The following is a 21,454-nucleotide window of genomic DNA, read 5'->3' on the forward strand; positions in this document are numbered from 1 at the left end:
AGCAACTCCCCTGTAGGCGGGGAGTCGGGTCTCAGTCCTTGCACTTTGCACCATGTACGCTTAACTCGCTGCGCTACCATCTGACTCCCACGATCAGATAAGACAAGTCATTTGTAGTCTAAGAGCTTTGGAGGAGTCAACATTTTATTTTCTTCACCTCACTAGGGCAATGGGATATTGATATTGTAACTGTTGTGGCATTGGAGGTAAGATTTTAGGGTAATACTCCTGAGAAATAGCGTACAAGGTAGAACAAGGGAGACACACAGTAATATTAATGACTACAGTATCATCGGCTGCTTAGTATTGATAGAGCAATTTTTCTCATCCATTTGTCTAGTTTGAGCTTCAAACATCATGCTCCAGATAAGAAAGTGGAAGGTTATGAAAATATACTCAAGTCTCTAAGTGACTCCACTGTTCTTTATTCACTTGGAAAAGTTTATTGGTCTGAAATTCCTTGTAGCAAAAAAAGTTACATCAGCATGAGATAAATCAATATCTTCCTACTTGGATGAATCTTGTCCAGTTGTACAGAAATAGAAGACTTTAGTAGTTGCTGAAGATTTCACCATTCTTGGGTGTGTTTTGAATAGAGAGAGTTGAATGTGGGGCTCCTTGCTCCTCCTGCCTATAGATGTTTCCCTCCTATGATTTCACTTTCTAGAGGAAATGAAAAGCAAAGAAATGGGCTGTGAATTTCATTTATATTCATTAACACCCTAAAGATGAAAAATACCTTTCCATTATCCCTGGGATAATGCAAGCCCAATGCATGAGAAAATGTTATATATCTTTGTCATTGTAATCTCAAGAGTGAGAGATTAGGACCTACGTACAGAGCTAACCAGTGTGGGCTGATCAGAAACTTTCTAAGTCCACTAATGAGTTGGGCTGAAGAACCAATGTCAGAGTGCTTAAAGAATAGTTGTCGCAAATGAGCTCCAAAAGAGGTAACAGTTTAGTTGAAGGAACAGGCAAGAGATTGACTTCTGTTCCCTGAAAGTTGTTAGTAGTCATCAAATATGTGAAACAAAGATCGACTTCTTGCCTGTGTTAAGAAGTGCTAATCACATTTTTTCTCTTGCTGCTGTATTTATTTATTTATTTATTTATTTATTTTGGTTGTTATAGTCTTAAAATTTTTATTTTGCTTCATTCCATTCATTCACTTGATTTAATTATTCCTTTGTCACCTATAAGTAAAATCATACAGTGCTAGATAAAACTAGTGGTTGTCAGAAGGGAAGGCAGAAATCAGTATAATGCAATACATTCAGGTATTTATGTATCTAAAATATATGGAATGCTATGAGTATAAATGTAGTATTACGGTGTAAGCTGATTTTCTTCTGTCTGATTTTTTTTCTCCACACCATATGTATAGCTTCATCACCATTGTGTGTATTAGTAGTTCTTTGTTTTTACTGCCGTGCACTGTGTGACTAGATTATAACTGATTATCTACTCCTTTGTTGATAGCTACTTAAGGTTGTTTTTGGTGTGGGGTTATTTGAATAATTTGTTTTATTTTTCTTCTTGTACTTAAGATTATTCAACATACTAAATATTTTACTTTTTTAGTCATGTCACTCTTTTCATGGTAGAATGTAAACTCCACAAAGGCAGATGATTTTTATCTCTTTTCATTTTCCTGTATTCTCAGCACCAAATGCCAACAGTTCCTAGCTTACAGTAGGCACTAAATATATGTTGATTGAGCACTAAGATGAATGGTCTTATGAACCATTTTGTCATCAATTATAACAAAAATTGTCCTGGTTTACTTCTCATTCACAATTCCATATACTGAGAAAACATTCAAAATGGTTCTTTTTTGGCTTCTACTTTATATTTGAAGCCACTGTGACCCAGAAAATTTTAGTGACAAAAATCACTTCATCAGGAAGTGAAAGAACCAAGATTCAAGGTCAGGTCTTTATAATGTCAAGAGAATCCTTGCCCATTGATTTCCTATGTAACAAGGATAAGGCACATGTATTAAGATGAAGACATTTGACAGAGAACAACCACACCTGGAAGCTTGCTAGGTATGTATAGCTCTCAAGCCCCTTCCTCTGAATCAGAATCTCCATCTTAACAAGATCTTCATGCGATGTCTGAACTGCATGACTCTAGAGGATTTTCTTTCCTTTAACTGTGGCTTGTAGTATTTGGCTGTTACTAAATAAACAGATGAGCTAATTAACTAATGAACAAATAGACACACTCCAAGTTGAATCCCAGGGTCAAGAGTAATCTTCAGCAAGCTATTCAATTTTCACAGTAGCATCAATAAGCTTCTGCAGTTAGTGGAAGATGAACGTGATTCATTCCCCTGGAGTTGGATAAAAGATCATGGATGGTGTGTGTGTGTGTGTGTGTGTGTGTGTGTGTGTATGTGTAGACAAATGAGTATATTTGCTTCCTCTCTTCAAGAAAGGACAATGTATGTCTGCTGCATCTTTTTATTTTTATTTTTAATATTGATTTACTAGATTATGAGATAATAAGGGTGTAATTCCACACCACTTCCACCACCACCAAGGTTTTATGTCCCCTCCTCCCAAGGTAACCATCATAGTTTCCCCCAAGGTCATGGTTATGAGTTGACTATATATTTATATATTTTATTTTTTCAAGTTTCTGTATTTCTGTTCTCTATATTCCATGTATGCGTGAAACTCTCTAGCTATCCACCCTATTTCCTCTTCCCTCTCAGATAAGTAAAATGGCACACAACTTCCTCAGGTCTTCAGAATCTCTTCCCTCAACGTCAGTGCAAAAATAAAGGCTCCATGTCACAAAAGTTTGAGGTCCCAGTGGAAGTAGAATTGTTCTTCCCTTAACATTTCATTCTATGGGAGTATGGGTCAGAATTATTTGTGGGTGTGCAGAAGGAAGGAGCTCTGATTTCTGTAAATGGTTCTCAACTGGACATGGATGTTGGCTGGTCAGTCTCTACCTTCAGCCTTTCTCTATCTTTCTCTAGTATGGTAGGCCTCCGGAGGGGTGAGGATCTGTGCCATTAACATTTGAGATTATTATTATCATTATTATTATTATTTGAGATTATTATGCATTATTTTAAACCAAAATCCACTTTAAGACTTCATAAATTTAATATTAAAACTTTAAGCAGTTTTTATAGTCCATTGAGGCTAAATTTCAAAAAAAAATTTCCAATGGAAGTTTAGATAAAATCAATCAATGAGACAATATCATTCAAAAGATTTTGACAAGAGCAAGGACCAGAATAAGGATCTCGGTTCAATCCCCCCTCTCCCCACCTGCAGGGGAGTCGCTTCACAAGCGGTGAAGCAGGTCTGCAGGTGTCTGTGTTTCTCTCCCTCTCTGTGTCTTCCCCTCCTCTCTCCATTTCTCTCTGTTCTATCCAACAATGATGACATCAACAGCAACAACAACAATAATAACTACAACGATAAAACAACAAAGGCAACAAAAGGGAATAAATATTTAAAAAAGAATTTTTGAGTGTGTTGACCAAAGCATGAAATTATCTTAGTCAGTGTTTCATGAATGTGTCATGAAGGCTGAGAGTTGCTAAGACCTACTATTGGTAAAGACGTGGCCAGTACTTTATTTCAAACAGTAATTAAAGGCAGTGGGTAAACACCAGCTTCACAGCTTTCTCTCATTTGTATTAGATTATTTGTATTAGGGTACAAGAAGACACTTCACCAGTAGAGCAGATGGTAGCTCAATGATGCAATTCTAGTTTTCTAGACCTGAGGTTTCAGGATTGAATCACATCCCCTCCAGTGTCATGAGGTTCAGCACTGTCAGGTGAGAAGTTAAGGGGTCATTCTTAGGATAATGGAAAAGACGGAAACTTTTGACAGAGGGAAACTGCTTGACAGAGTTCACAAAAGGGGTGTTAGACACCCCCTTTATTTGTGTGCTGAAACACTGTTGGTTCTAGGGTAGCTGTGAGGTGTTTTTCTGGTTTTAGCAAATCTGAGATATAGTTCTAAGCAAACTCTATACTGTTGGGATCTGAGGTGCAGTTTACTTCTGGAATAAAGCCAGACAGCTACTCTGTTGGAGGTACAATTTAGCCTTACCTCTGGAATGCAGAAACCGGGTGACTTTTGAATCAGCCCTCTTCTGGGCTTGGGGATGCCAGGTGGTGAGGCAGAAAAGTCAACACTTGATACCATTATCCTTTTCAGTATACTTTGTTCTTCACATTCATATTACAAATTTCCTTTGTTATTTCTCTGTATTCCTTTCTCTGTGGTTGCTCTCCTACTGGCTTGGGAATCTTTTTTATTATTATTTTAAAAATATCTTATTTGTTTTATTTTAGTGTGAGAGAGATCCAGAGGGAAATACCAGAACACTGCTCACTTCTGGCTCTTTCTTTCTTCCTTTCTTTAATGTTTTTAAATTTTATTAGTGATTTAATATTGATTTACAAAATTGTGAGATAAGTTATATGATTCCACAACCATTCCCACCACCAGAGTTCTGTGTCCCATTTCCTCCTTGGAAAGCTGCAGTAGTTATCCCAACGTTACAGATATGGGCCAACTGTTATTTCTATAACTACCTATATTTCTATAACTACCTATATATCCCCTCCCCTTTAAAAAAAAGTTTTTATTTATAAAATGCAAACACTGACAAAAACCATAGGCTAAGAGGGGTACAATTCCATACAATTCCTGCCACCGGAAATCCATGTCCCATTCCCTCCCCTGATAGCTTTCCTATTCTTTAACTCTGAAAGCATGGACCAAGGGTCATTATGGGGTACAGAAGGTGGAAGGTCTGGCTTCTATAATTGCTTCCCTACTGAACGTGGGTGTAGCCAGGTCAATCCATACTCCTGGTTTGGGGAGCTTATTTCCATTCAGAGATTCCAGGATCTGAGGAGATTTATTTATTTTAATTTATTTTTATATCACAGAATTACATGTTGACAGGCGTTTAATTCCATACCATTCCCACAACTAGAGTTCTGTGTCTTCAGTCTCCCCACTGCAATCCACCACAGTTCCCCTAGATTGCAGACATGGGCCAACCATCATCTTTACAATTATTTGTCCACATTTATACATAGTTGCCCCCATTCTTTCTGATTCAATTCTCTCTTCCCCTCCAAGCCACTCATGACTACCTCCATATGTCCTTCTTTTTCTTCTCTTTCTTTGAGTGCTGGAGTTCAGATCCCTCTTATCTTTATCCCATCACTTCTCCCCCACTGGGTGTATGGATCAAGGTTGTTTATGGGGAGCAGAACGTAGGAGTTCTGGCTTATGTAACTGTTTCTCCACTGAGCATGGGCGTTGACAGGTTGCTCCATGCTCCAAGTCTGTTTCTATCTTTCCCTAGTGGGCTAGAGCTTTGGAGATGTGAGGGTCCAGGATACATTGGTGATGTCTGCTCAGAGAAGTTGGGATGGAGTCATGGTAGCATTTGTAACTTGGTGTCTGGAAGATTGACTTAAGTTAATGAACAGGAACTCAAAAGTAGGGTTAGTGCAGATGAGATTAGGCATTTTAGGGTAGAAGAAACTAGGAAAACCATTTTAAGCATGTTCCTTGGGCATACAACTAAGGTAGTTTTGTTTGAGTTTGGTAGCTAGCCTGAGGTTGGATAAGAATATTGTCTGAGAGAATAGTGTCAGAGTAGAGAAAAAGGGCTAGAAAGTTGGATTAGTGAAGGAAGTAGCTCCCATTCTTGAAAATAATTATGTGGTTAAAATAAACTGTTTACCTCCATCCACTTGCTCCAGGGCTTGAGGAGATATCTTGAGGAGAGTCAGCCTACATTTGTCTTCTGGCAGCCATCTTGGCCCCCTCTCTGTAGTTTTTTTCTTGACAGCTTAGCTCTCCAAACTGGAAGAGGTCTTCCAGTTGAGTCACTAACTTCTAATCTCAGGAAGGTTTTTTTCTCTTATATTCTCAGCATGTGTATTTTCCTAACACATATACCTCCAGAATCTGCTTGCGTAGTTCTGGTGAGGTTCATTGTTTCTCACATGTTCTACTTATGATTTAGATTTGTTCTTTGTAGCACTGCCTCCTTGGGGACTTTCATCTAATTGGCCTAAATCTTTCCCTGGGGTCACACTGAGCCATCCTCCACTCCTTTTCACTTGACTTTTCTAGCTTTAAAATATTTTTCACTTTGCTTCTTAGTGTTGCGGTCAGAAATAACAGGAAGTACTTGGGGAACCCAGACACTGCTGCACAATCCAGAACACATTCCCCAGGCACATGTGTATGCCTGGGGAAAGTAAATTTTTGCACAGGAAATTAAAGTGGTAATAGCTCTGGGTGTGGCTTAGACAGGAAGTGAAGGTGGGGGCTTTGATGTTTATAAACTAGTCCTATTGTGTGACTTGCTTGCTCTTTCTGTTTCTGTGTAGGTGGGCTTGCCATCATATGAGTAAAGGGCTCTCAGGTTCTCTTTTTCTCTCTTTCTTGGCCCACATGTACTCCAACATCTGGATGCTCTCATTTTTCCTAATAAAGTTTTGAAATTCCTGAAAATTATTCTTTCTCCTTAATTCTTTCTTGGGATTATGTGTGATGAAACTTTAATTATGTGGGGAATAAACTTGCCCCACAATTCCCCTCAATACATTAGTACTTCTCTTAGTTAAACACCCCTGTTCTGTCATCACTGATTCATTCATTTGGGTCTTATGGTATGCAGGAGGGCCCTCAAAAATGAAATGCCTTGCAATCTTTCCAACTTTAGCAACCCAAGTTCTCAGTCAACCCACATCTACCTGTTTGTATCTTTAAGCCTCTTTATTATTCCTTCTGTTCTTTTAGCTTTCCAGATCTTGAGATTCATGTCAATATTTATTTATATTACTATTATTTTTTCCCTAAGATTAGTTATGCTACCTACATTTAACCATGCATGGAATAGTTTACCCATATTATTTTTAATATTTTAATTGTTTATTTTAATGAGAGATACAGAGAGAAACAGAGTGTAAGCCTAGAACACTGCTCAGCTCTGGCTTATAGTGGTGTTATAGAATTTCTCAGTTATGGCTTGTATTGGCGCTGTGAGTTGAATAGGAAAGCTCTGAGGCCTTAGGCAAGCATATATTATGTTAGAAAACATTAAGCTACTTCCTACCCCTATTTATTTTAATTCTACAAGTACATAGGCTTCCTTATTTATGCACTTATTCTAAATATTTTGAAAACACTAGTTCATTTAATTTTCTTAATGAATGTGAATTAGATAGTATTATGCCCTTTCTACAGGTGAGGAGGCTGAGATATGAATTAGTTATCAGATGTTGCACAAAAACTTCCTGCTCATAGCATCATTTACCTTTATTTTAAAAATGCATTCATTTACTTGTGAAAGAAAGAAAACAAACATTGGTCAGTTATGGCATGATTGTACTGGGAATTGAATTTGCCTCAGACAGGCAAACTTTTACTCTAGCTCGCTGTGTCATCTCTCCAGCTGATCAGTTAGCTTTATTATATCACAGGCAACCACACACAGAAAAATAAATAAGTAAATTTTTAAAACGAACAACTCAGTGTCTTCTGTTAGTTACAGCTAACAGCTAACAGTTTTCCTTGGCTCTGGTCTCAGCTGATCCACTTATATGGCTGCACTTTAACTAGGGACTATGCTGTAGGTAGGCTGTAACTGGTTGGGGTATCTTAGCATTTTATTCAGTGTCTCATCTTCCTCCTGGGACTACTATCTGAAGAGTACATCCTTCTTAAAATAAAAGCAGAGGCTTAGGGGAAACAAACTCAGCTGCATGTAAGACTTCCCTTGCAACATGTAAAAGCATGCAGACTTCGGGTGAGACCTTTCCTTTCATGGGATCCTCTAATTCCATTCTCGGTGGTTCACTTCCTAACAATGTACCAAAACCTACATATAGACCAAGTCCCATGAGATAGGACATATATGTTCACATGTATCCATAAATTAGGGCAAATATACATACCTGAAAACAAAAGTGCACAATCATCTGCAGTGAGTCAGTATATGCATCAAACAAGTAAAAAGACCTAAAAAAAAAACCACCATAAAATTCATAATGAACTAGTGTCTACTTATACTTAGATACCCTCCTCACCTACTTCCTATTACACTTCCATCACTCACTCCAAAGCTAACCTTAACAAAAGAAGGACTGAAAAAGCTAAATAAGAGCAAGAAACTGGCATACTTTAACAATGACTCTAGTGACTAACTAGTAGGCCATCCCATCATCTGGGAGTCCTGATATTCCCAAACAGACATGACTGACCTAGACCTCGAATAGATCCCTCTATCCATTGTTATCGGTCATCTATGTCAGGAACAATAAAACAGACCCCTTTGTGGGCCCCCCCATAGGACCTTGCCCTCAACTTGGATCAACAATGGTAGAGAATCCTTCAAAGGGAGGCTGGACTACATACTCTTATGTTCCACCTCAGGAAGAAGGCTCCTGAAATTGGAATAGCTTGAACTGTTCCTACTCATGACCACAGAATGCGAGCTCACATCTACAGGGATGCAGAGCTCACATAGGATCCTAAACAGAGACCCGCCCAATGCTTGTGTACTTTCATGAAGTACACAAGCATGTACTTTCATGAAGTACACAAGCATGGCAATGAACTGGGGACAGTTTCCAGCCAAACATCAGTCAGCATAGAACTGAGTACAGGAAGATGTGGAGAGCTGGGTGAATAATTACTGCTGACATGATTACCAGGAAATGTGGTCCCAGATGATGCAGAGAGAATAAAGGCCTTGCCCTTGCCCTTGGGGGAAACATATGAGCTAGTGAACAGCCAGATAAGCCTTCTGGTGTCCACATAGTTATTTGTTCAATTGGCACTTGATATTGACTCTGTATGAAACTTTTGCAAATGTTACCAACTTTACTTGTGGATTATCAAAAGGGGTCTGAAAGCACCCCAAGGCACCCCAAGGCACCCTCCAGAATGGAGAGAGCCCAGGTGCTTTGGGAGTTGAACTCAGTGGCCTGAGCTCTTGCCAGCTCTGAATGAAGACCTGTGGGTGATGAAAATCATCTGTCCAATAAACAGGTCTAGGCAACCATGGGAGCCAAAGCCTCATCCATCACTGATAGCAATCAAGGGAACAGGAGCTTGCTTAGCTGGGAAGAAGACAGACATTCAGAAGGCAGTATATGCAGAAAGAAAATCTCAAGATATACTGCTTACCTCATTTGTGTTGGGCACTGGAAACTATCTCACTTGAGCATCAGGATGTTTCTATGAGGTAGACATTAACGTACCAATTTTACAGGTATAAAATTGATTCTAGAGACAATGAAATCACTTGCCTAAGGCAAGATTTGTACCCAAGACAACTCAAACCGATCTTCTTTCCTTAGGGTGAATTTTCGTTTGATATTCCTCTTCCTTCCTCGTCATTCTGAGTCTAGTATTCAAGAACACTGATCCTGAACAGTATTAATCACACCGGAATCAAATAGTCCTAGATTCTGTCTGCGTCATGAGTCCTTGACTGTTTCTGTCCATAGTCACTTCCCTGTTTCTGTTTAGTTTTTACCTCTGTAAAAGGTTAGGCTGAGATCTTATTGGAGATGTCTTGCCTCATGAAGTGGGCATGAGACAGAAAATGGCTTTTGTGCTTAGATAGAAAATTGTTTGAATCCCCCTCATACATGGGTTTAGTTTTTTTAGGGAAATCTCTGACGACTGAGGGGCTTCTCCCTGTGGTCTCCCACAGACTCAAAGACCTGAATGCTAATGCTTTATTGGCAATGGATTGGGGTGGGGGGGTGTCACAGAGCAGGGACCTGGGCACTGGAGTGAGTACATTTGCACTGGGCATTAGTCCTTTCAACAGTGAAGTGTGTACACACAGTTTGTCATTTTTGAGCCTCAACTTACTCATTGACCATCTAGGGCCGATGATGGCTTGAGTGTGAAGACTTGCTGAGATAACTGATGCTGAGTACCTCACATAGAGGGAACACCCCATTAGGACTGTTCCTGTTCTGTTGTCTTAGAGCTTGGGCAATTTCCCCTGACAGATGTCCTCTTACAGGATAACCCTTCTAGAAAGCAAAATGCTTTTAAGAGTGGAGACATTTCTGCTTCAATCTTGGTGAAGTGATGGGACTCTGGGAAAGAAAGTCACATGTTTCAATCTGGTTTGCAACATATATGTTATGTTCCCCTATTTCTTCCCATGCCTTTCTTCCCTGTGATTTTTTACATTTTTCCTTGCTTCCTTCCTTCCTTCCTTCCCTCTTTCCTTCTTTTCCTACTCCAGGAAGATTTTTTTTTTAATTTTTTTATATTTATTTATTCCCTTTTGTTGCCCTCATTTTTTTATTGTTGCAGTTATTATTGTTGTCGTTGTTGGATAGGACAGAGAGAAATGGAGAGAGGAGGGAAAGACAGAGAGGGGAGAGAAAGATAGACACCTGCAGACCTGCTTCACCGCCTGTGAAGCGACTCCCCTGCATGTGGGGAGCCGGGGTTCGAACCGGGATCCTTATGCCGGTCCTTGTGCTTTGCGCCACTTGCGCTTAACCCGCTGCGCTACAGCCTGACTCCTGCAGATTTTTTTTTTCAGATAGCGGGACAGAAACAGAGACACAGAGGAAAGAGGGAAAGCACAGCACCAATTTTCTCCTAGCACAGTTGTAACAAGTTCAAATTTGATTCTCACGCATATGCCAAAGCAGGCACTCTCTCAGATAATCTGTCTTGCTGATGAGAAATAGAGGACTTTTTAGACATGAAGCTAGAAGCAAAAATGAAGTTCTCCTATAGGTATCTTCCTCATCAACTCATTGCTAATGTCAACTTATCAGTGAGGAATAGGTGAGAAAGTCATCTTTCCTCTTGCCTGTTGGCCCATCCCATTCTCAATTAGCACAAAGAGTAGCATTCCTTTCCAGAATGGGGCTTCTTTAACAGGGTTCAATTTGCTTTGCAGCTTTCTTTCCCTATGGTGCCTGGCCCAGACCCTACTATCCTTGAATTTATTTTTCTGGCTGCTTTCTGGGGCAATATTATAAAAATAATACTGCTAAAGCTGCCATACACTTGACCTATTTTGTACCTGAGTTCTCCCCCTACCCTTCATGTTTCCTATCAGCTAATAGTGTTGTTCTTGCAGACTTGCTGGCTGTTGGCTAAATCTACATTCTTTCAACAGTGCAGGGTGCCTTACATTGGGAACAAGACTCTCACTTTGTGGGAACAGGGAGATTTTGTCCAAAGAAGGGATTTCATGATCAGCTGAAAGAGGCATATCTGGTGATGATCCTTCTGATGCCAAGATCCAGAGTCTTGGCTTCCAGAAAGCAGCAAGAATGCCAGGGATCAGATGTCTAGAGAGGGCATTGATTTCACTAATGTTTTTTAGTTAGCTCCTAGCCAAGATCCTCCCCGATGTCCCCATACACACATTCATTTCTCCTACAGGGGCATATTCTAGATCTGTTCCTGGGGATTGGAGGAGCCCTTGAATCCCAAGAGCTTTTTTTTCCTGGTGTGTGTGGGGGAGGGTGTACAGAAACCCACTAAATGTAACTCAAATACTCAACAAATGTAAGCATGGGGACTAATATATTTTAAAAATAATCTGTCCCACAGGCTGTCAACTCTCATATTTGTGAAATAAGTACTGTAATGATTCCCATTTTTCCTCCCCCCTCCACATGAACTTTCTCAAGGCCACACAACCAGTAAATATTGGGTAAAGAATTTGGATAGAGAATGGGAAAGCTATCAGGGGAGGTGATGGGATATGGAGATTGGGTGGTGGGAATTGTGTGGAGTTGTACCCCTTCTACCCTATGGTTTTGTTTATTTATCCTTTCTTAAATAAAAAATAAATTAAAAAAAGAATTTGTAACCAGGGGGCTGGCAGTATAGTTCATCTGGCAGAGTATCAGCTTTGTCACATGCATGATGCAGCTTTGATAGCCTAGCATACCAGTATGCTGTCACACTGGTGGAAACTTCAACACTAGGGATTTCTCTGTTTCTGTTTGTCTACCTTTTTATTGCTGAGAAGAAATCAGTCTGCAGCAGTGAAATCTTGTATGTCTAATGTTATAAGGATAGACAGTCTGGCAAGCAGATACACACACACACACACACACACACACAGACAGACACTTTATAAACAGGTATCATATTGGCAAATCCCATATCCTTTACTCCTATATTATTAGGCTCGTCTGTTAATTCCACAAAAGGTACCATAATCAACTCTGTCTACCTGGTACGTATTTCAAAGTATACAGGTGCGTGTGTGTGTGTGTGTGTGTGTGTGTGTGTGTGTGTGTGAGTATAAAAAACATATAGTCATGCTGACTGCTTCCTGTTCAATTCTGGAGCAGGGCTCTCCTGAAAATCATTATGCTGCCTGTCAACCAGAATATGTGTCCCTTGTCTTGATAATGTTTCTATTTCTTTCTTTTTTTGTTTTTTACTGTTGTAATTATCATTGATGTGGTTGGTCATTGTTGGATAGGACAGAGAGAAATGGAGAGAGGATGGGAAGACAGAAAGGAAGAAAGAGACAGCTGCAGACCTGCTTCACTGCTTGTGAAGCGACTTCTCTGCAGGTGGGGAGATGGGGGCTCGAACCGGGATCCTTATGTTGGTGCTTGTGCTTTGTGCCACCTGCACTTAACTAGTTGTGCTACCACCCAACTCCTTTGATATTTTTTCCAACTTCTCCTTCCTTGGACCTCCACCCCCTCCTCCACAGCTCTCATTCTCACCTGATGAATTCTCTCTCATTTCACAGAAGCAACAAAGAGAACTTTGAAGGCCTTCATCATCCTTACCCTCTCTGCCTTGACATGCTTGTGTCTTGCTCTCCCTCCTGTTACTACAGATATATGGACCCCAACCTGAGAATAAATCTCTCCCCACTTCAAAGACATGGCTTCAACAATAGTCTTCTCTTTTTCTTGAGTCATGTCATAGCTCTTCTTGCTTGGGTTGTTGGTACCCATACAAAAACAAATCAATGCTTCATCCTTGCTCAAACTGCCAGTCAATCCAAGTCCACTTACCCTTTAATCTACCTTCTCTTTCTTTAAAAAATTCTTCTTAGTGTTCTGATTTCACACAAACTTCTTTTGCATTTACATTTAGCAGTAAGATATCTAGCCAGGCTTCTACATCTGCCATTCCATCAAACTGTATTCACCACGCTCAGCCAAAGACCAATGCTTGGCCTTTGGCTGGTTAAAACTATGAGTACAACCTAAGGTTGCCTCTGACTTGTCCTGTTAATATTTGGTACAAATGAACACTATTTTCTTAAATCACTTTCTGCACTTGACCTCCAGTGCATCTTGCCCTTCTGAGCTCTACTTCCTACCTCAGCTGCTCCTTCTCAGTCTCTTCTATGCTTCCTTCTCCATCCTTGACCTCCTAATGTTATGGAGTCACAAGCTCCATCTCTGTACCTTTTCTCTGTCCTCATTCTAGTGAGGGTGATCCCAAATGGGGCTCTCCTTTACATTTTAGACATAATTCCCCATCATTAACCTCTTAAGTAATATTTCTAGGTTGAATCATGCTCCTGCATTCCCCATTTATCTGTCCATCTTCATGTAGATTTTTAGTGGGTATCTTGAAGTTAACACATCATAGACTGAAGACCTGACTTACAACCACCCCCAAACTACTCCTTGCTTGGTCTTCCCCATCTCAGGTAATATCAGTTTCACTCTACCAGCTACATGGACCAAACACTATGCTGTCATAATTGACACCTTTCTTTCCCATCCTATATCCATTTGGTTAGGAATGTGTGTCAAGAATAATTTTTTTGTATTTCTTTAAAAATTTTTTTAATATATATTTTCCCTTTTGTTGCCCTTGTTGTTTTATTGTTGTAGTTACTATTGTTGTAATAGAAGTCATTGTAGTTGGATAGAACAGAGAGAAATGTCCTCTCTCAGGAGGGGAAGACAGAGGGGGGAGAGAAAGGTAGACTCATGCAGACCTGCTTCACTGCCTGTGAAGCAACTCCCTTGCAGGTGGGGAGCGGGAGGCTGCTTCCATTCTTAATATCAAGCAATCCAAGTTTTGTTGTAAAAGCTGATGAAACTGTTATTTCTCTGATAAAAAATCATCTAGGACTTCCTGTTTTCCTATGTATGATGGCCAAAATCATATGGTCTCCAAGGTTCAAAGTGATCTGATTTTATCCCTTCTCAGTAATTCCAGCCACTCAGATTCAGTCCTCATTCTTTCCTGACTTGGAAGGGCACTCATGGGGCAGTGCTTTGGATGGGTGGTCTTCCCCTAATCCCAAGGCCTGCTCCTCATCCTTTCAGGTACTTGTTTAAATCTTCTAAGTAGAGAGTCTGGCGGTAGCACAGCGGGTTAAGCGCACGTGGCACAAAGCTCAAGGACCAGTGTAAGGCTCGCAGTTAGAGCGCTGACTCCCCACCTGCAGGGTAGTCACTTCATAGGCAGTGAAGTAGGTCTGCAGTTGTCTATTTTTCTCTCTTCCTTCCCTGTCTTCCCCTCCTCTCTCCATTTCTCTCTGTCCTATCCAACAACAAGGACATCAGTAACAATGACAATAATAACTACAACAATAAAACAACAAGGGCAACAAAAGGGGATAAATAAATAAGTAAATATTTTTTAAAAAGTGTTTAAAAAATCTAAGTAGTCTGTCTGTCTATCTCAAATTAAGGAACTTCAGAATGCCTCCTCCATCTATAAAACTTACTTTCACATCATTTTTCTTATTTTAAATAACATTTTAATAATACTTATTAATTATGTTAAAGAGAATGAGAGAGATAGAGGGGGCAGAATCAAGTTGGTGGAGAGTCTCTTCAATAAATAGTGCTGGGAAAATAGGGTTGCAATATGCATAAGAATGAAATTGAACCTCTATATCTCACCAGAAACAAAAGTAAACTCGAGGACCTGGATAGTAGACCAGAAACTATCAGATACTTAGAGAAAAATATTGGTGTAACTCTTTCCCATCTAAATCTCAAAGGCATGCCTCTTTGATGATACAGACTCCATTGTAAGGAAGACTAAAACAAAAATAAACCAATGGAACTACATCAATTTGAAAAGCTTCTGCACAGCAAAAGAAATCATCACCCAAACAAAGAGAATTCCTTACAGAATGGGAGAAGATCTTTACATTTATCAAACAAAAGTCTGATAATTAAAATTATAAAGAGTTCATCAAACTTAGCAACAAAAAAGCAAATGACCCAATTTCAAAGTGGGAGAGGATATGTACAGAATCTTCATTACAGCAGAGATACAAAAGACCAACAGACATATGAAAAAAAATGTTCCAAGTCACTGAATGTCGGAGAAATACAAATAAAGATAACAATGAGATCACTTCACCCTTATGAGAATGACATACATCAGAAATGACAGCAGCAACAAATGCTGGAGAGGTAGGAGAACTAGAACATCACTTCGGCATATATGGTGCTGAGGATCAAACTTGGAACCACATGCTTCCGAGCCCAGTGTTCTCACCATTGTGCTGCCTCCTGGATATAACAGTTGTTCCTATGATACATGATAGATTCATGTATTTATTTATTCATTGTCCATCTTTCATTTACAGTTTTTAACTTCCAGAGGCAGAAGTGTATTTGTTCCATTCCTTATGCTATTACCAGTGGTTAGATCATGGTAGATATTCACAATTTTTTTGTCAAATAAATGGATGAATGGATGAAGCACTACACCATGTGTGTTATCAAGAAAACTTTTATATAATATCTTTGGATTCTGTTTTATATGCTGCATCACTTTGAAGAATAACAAGACTGCAAAGCCATCTTTACTTATTTCCCTTTTAATTTTTTTTTTAACCTGTCAGCATTTGAAGTTGCTCATCTGTGTAAATATTGTTTTCAAATACTGTACAGCCAAGACTAATGAAAATTATCAGGCTGTTTGATAAACACAAAAAAGTGAAGTCAGTGGATTATAGATGACAATTGCAGTTTTATATCAACCTGGGCACCCAGTTTATCTGTCTAGATAGCTTTGTTCTTATTGATGAACTTTATAATAAGTACAGGTTATAATCTTTACTTATGAAATAAATTCATACAAATAACCCCCCCCCTTTTTTTTTTTACAAAACTAGCTTTGTATATTGCATTCAATATAAGATTTTGAAAAGTTGTTAAAAACAACTGTGAAAAACCTATGAATTATAGTATAACATCTAAGAAAAATTTTTGCTATGGTATTCTCTGAAAATAAACTGATCATAGCAAAACCAAGATTTGGTGAAGAATCTGCATTTACCTTGGTTGGTTTACTCCTTACTTTATTAAAAAAAATTTTTATATTTATTTATTCATTTTTGTTGTCCTTGTTTGATTGTTGTAGTTATTATTGATGTCATTGTTGTTGGATAGGAAAGAGAGAAATGGAGAGAGGAAGGGAAGACAGAAGGGGAGACAAAGACAGACACCTGTAGACCGGCTTCACCACCTGTGAAGTGACTACGCTGCAGGTGGGGAGCCGAGGGCTTGAACTGGGATCCTTATGCCGATATTTGTGCTTTGTGCCATGTGTGCTTAACTCACTGCGCTACTCCCCACTCCCTACTTTTTGATAGTGAGTGAAAGTGGTGGACCCAATCACTCTAGTTTTTTGTTCGCACCTCAATGATCTCTTGACTTCTGTCAAATTTTGGATGGACCCCTTGCACATGTGACATGTACTGACTCCACTCTTGCCCCAGACCTACCTCCAGACCATCTTAACATGTTATATTTCTAGAATTATCCTGACTTTCATCCTATCCCTGATCATCTTCCTGCCCAAACTTTGGAATTTCATGGTCATTTGCATAGTTTAGCATTGTGAACATTTGTTCTTTACATTCTGAGAAACACCGGAACTGGAATAGAATCCAGAACCTAGAAGGACTTTATGTCTCAGATGTGGAGGTGAGATGCAGGGAGCAGAAATAACCTGTCAGTGCCACACAGAAATTCAAGGACTATCTGGATCTGGAATTCAGGTCCCTTTTACCTCCACCCAAAGTTTTGACCATCATTTCACTGGGCATGCATTTTCTCCACTTAAGGATATTACTGCTCATGCCTTAAAAACTTATTTGCTTCTGTGTGATACAGATTTGACACTGAGAACTGTGTGAAGGATCCAGTAAATAAGCTCACAGTGGCTGGAACTCTAGTTCCAGGAGCCTTAGGAAGTTTGCTTGTACAAATGTTGTGACTTTACCTGAAACTGCTCTTATATTTGCAGTGAACAGGGCAATTTGAATATTATATATTTGCAAAAGTTTTGAATGGAGAGTCAGGGAATAAAGCAGTAGTGCACCTGGTTGAGTGTACATGTTACCAAGTACAAGTACTTGGGTTCATAGCCCTGGTCTCACCTGCAGGGAGTGTTGCATGTGTCTCTGCACTTAATCTCCTTTTCTACCTTTTCCTCTCAATTTCTCACTGTCCTTTCAGATAAACATAATAATAATAAAAATAAATAAAAAAAAGAAACCTAAAAATAATCAGTACAAGAGTTTGAGTCTTACAGTATGGTCTTGGCAAAAATCACACTATTCTCTAGGCTTCCCTCAGCAGTGAGAATTTTTTTCCAATGTTTTATTTTTGTGTTATTCTGTCACTGAGGTTTCATTGCTTTACTGCATATCATTTTTTTCAGATAAAAAGACAAAGGTAGAAGATAGAGATAGGAAAACTGAGAGAGACGACATAGCACCAAAACTTCCTTCAGAACACTAGGGGCTATGAATATGACAAAGCAAAGAAGTGAAAATTTTTAAAAATTATGTTACTCTGTCATAGTGTTCAATCACTGAATATCTACTTTTTCTTTCTCTCTCCTTTCCTTCTTCCTCCTTTCCTCTCTTCCTTCTTTCCTTCCTTCCTTCTCCTATCCCCTTTCCCTTCCTTTTGCCCCACTTCTCCTTTTCTCCCTCTTTTCTATATAATCACATATACATACACACAGCTAGTCTCTGACTATGAATGTAGCAGGGCTGTGAGTGCTTCAGTATAGGGTAGCCTCTGGCAGCTAGCAGCAAAACCCAAGCTAGAGGAGAGAGAGGTCAGTGGTGGTGATGGGCACTCAGTCTACAGAATTCTGCTTAAGCTAAAGGAAGGGGGGAGAAATCTGCGTTTGAATAGAGAGTGTAGAACTTGGTGGGTGGCTTGAGAAGTGAGGAACACACACATATAAAAGGCCAACCAAATCACTGCAAGCTCAGAGCAGAACACCTCCTGTGGCTGGATCTAAAGCCCACATTGAGCCCAGATCTGTCTTCACTTGTTTGATGCTCTTTCTAGGTCTGACAATTCTTTTTCCAGCTAGACTACTTTTTAGACAACCATCTCATACTTAGCATATCTGTTAACTTTTATTGCACAGCAAGTAACTCTGTTTCATTTCTTGTGAGTACATTTGAATTAGTGTTTGCATGTCCTTTAGATAAATGCTTAAGAATAGTATTGCTGGGAGTCTGACAGTAATGCAAAGGGGTTAAGTGCACGTGGGACCGGCATAAGGATCCCAGTTCAAGCACCCAGCTTCTCACAAGCGGTGAAGCAGGTCTGCAGGTGTCTTTCTCTCCCTCCTCTCTGTATTTCCCTCCTCTCTCCATTTCTCTCTGCCCTATCCAACAACAATGACATGAATAACAACAACAATAATAACTATAAGGGCAACAAAAGGAAATAAATAAATAAATATTAAAAAGAATTGAAAAAGAAAAGAATAGCATTGCTGGATCATAAGGGAATTCAATTTTTATTAATTTAAAGACTCTCCATACAATCTTCCAAAGGGGCTGCACCTGTTGATTTCCTACAGCAGTGTAGCAGAGTTCCCTTTTTTTCTACAACCTCACCAGCACCTGTTATTTCCTGTTTTGTTGATTCAGGCCATTCTCAGGTATATGGTGGAATCTCAGTGTAGTTTTAATTTGCATTTCTCTAATGATAAGTGAAGTAGAGCATTTCTTCATGTGTGTGGACCATGTGTATCTCTCCTTTAGGCTGCCTGGGTTGGGTTTGGTTGACAGTAATGAGTTTGCTGGCAACACCACTGGGGGCGTACTAACTGACCTAGCATGGTGATGACTGGGTTACTTCATCTTTTGCAAAATTCCTCTTCATACCTTCCATCAAAGACCATGACAATGACAGGGCCCAAGTGAGAGAGACAGAGAAAGTTTGAAATATTGGAGCACATTTTCCCCCCAGATTTTTCTTTGTGTCATATGCACCACCACCACCATCATCATCACCATGGAAGAAATAGCCAGAATCCCAATGAGAATAAACATTAAAGACTGGGGCACAAGGAGACTATTATTTAAGTATAGTAATGCAGTTCTATTACTTCTGGGACCATTTCACACTAGTTTTGTAGAGCACAAGCAACATGAATTAGTGAAACAAATGCCTATTGAATCTCTGATATGCACCTGACTCTTCTTGTATTTCGTATCTTGGTAGTTCAGAGAAGAACAAAAGAGAATGTTTACCATGTCAACTCCACCTTGACAACAAAGCTCTCTAAGGGACCTTAAAGGAGTTTCTTTTCCTGTCCTCTCACTGCCTGATATGCAGAGTAAAGCTCAGAGTTGTAGTGCATCTGACAGAAGGCCAGGGTTTGATCACTCTAGCCCATTTTTCTCATCTCCATGGTTCTTTAAACTCTGTCATTGTGAAAAGATTTCTTGCACATAGCCTGTGTTGGTTTCACCCAACCTCATACCCCCCTTTCTTGTCCGAGACTCCCCTGCAGGCCTCCTTAACATTTGACTTATAAGAATATGCAGACCTGAGCACCACCACCAACTGTATGTAGAAGCATAAGTTTCTGAAGTTGGAAAAGGAAAGGCATTGAGAGTAAATCCATATTTGAAAAATCATTAATTTCACTTAAAAATCACATCTTTGTTATTGACTATGTCTGCTGCTTGCAATTTGGTTTATGGTTCCACTTCATGGTTTGGATGCTTAGGCAGTGAGCAAGGAATCTGGAAAGGGGGTGGGGGTGTGAAGGTGGGGGTGGGAGGGAGATTATAGATCAAAGTGTGTGTGTGTGTGTGTGTGTGTGTGTTTGGTTCGGTGTATAACCTTCTTTGACAGTTTTTCAGGATGGTGGGACTCAGGATGGAAAGATCTAGTTTTTACAAGATCCTGCATGCCCCCATTTTTGTTGTGAGTAATGAAGTTTCAAGGTCATGGCTTGCCCAAACTCTCAGAGCTGTAGATGGTGAGGTAGCTATTCTTTGCTCACTAATTCCCCCCCTTGATTTACTGGCCACTTACTACTTCAGACCACTTTATTCCCAGTTTTCAGACAAGTGGTTTGTGCAATCTTCCCTCTAGCAGTGCAGACTTTATTTTCTGAAGGCACAAACTGTTCCCGACATAAAATCATCCCGAGAAGATATACTTCCCTGGGTGACTTACTGTTCTTTGTGTTTTTAGTGCTTTATGATTTTTATGTTTCCAATAACCCAAAGAAAGATGATGGATATATAATAACACTGAGAAATAACAGACTGTATTTACAAACACATATATATGCTCCATCAAATGTACATATTTTTATACCTCTCACCCATCTTTCTGGGACAGCTGCATTTTTTGAATTACACAGTGTAAGCAATGAACCCATCATCCTGTTCACATGTCCATAAATTACCCAGAGGGAGCGGGGCATCCTGGAAGCATCCCTGATTTTAAATCACCTACAAATATATTTCCCTCTCCTTTTTCTGGGATAACTCATCTGGGATCAGGTTGGTGGGCATTTTAAAGTGTGTGTGTGGAGGTTGGGAGAAGAATAGGGCCAGACTAGAAAGAAAGAGCTTTCTCTTTCTGGCTCAATTATAAGACTGTTGTGTGACCCTGGGAATATCACTTCTCTTCTATCTTCTGAGCCTTGATTTTCCCGTCTGTGGAATGGGAGACTGAAACCAGAGAGAGGAAGACCCTGGTCCTTGGCCAGGGGCAGTAGTCATAAGGAAGTTGGGTCTTTCCTGTGTCTCCATCATGTGAGAACCCTAGAATTTATTGCTATTGTCATTATTGCTCTAACACAGTTTATATAATCTATAAATCCTTTTAAATTTTTCTATTTTATTTTTAAAGGATTTTGTTTTTTTAATCATTTAAATGTGCTTATTTATTAATTTTAGGTAGAGACAGAGAATTTGAGAAAGAAGGGGGAGCTAGAGAAGGAGAGAGAAAGAGAGAGACCTTTAACATTGTTTTCACCCTGCAGGTGAATGTGTGTGCTCCCCAGTCTCCAATATTTTATTTATTTTTATGGGTGAGGTGAGAGCACTGTTCAATTCTGCCATATATTGATTATGGGGATAACTACACTTCTGGGTCCCAGGCATGAAAGTCTGGTGCTCTATATTTCTTCAATTTTCCTGGCCTTCTTAA

The sequence above is a fragment of the Erinaceus europaeus genome, chromosome 10 (assembly GCF_950295315.1).
Source record: "Erinaceus europaeus chromosome 10, mEriEur2.1, whole genome shotgun sequence".
NCBI lineage: Eukaryota > Metazoa > Chordata > Mammalia > Eulipotyphla > Erinaceidae > Erinaceus > Erinaceus europaeus.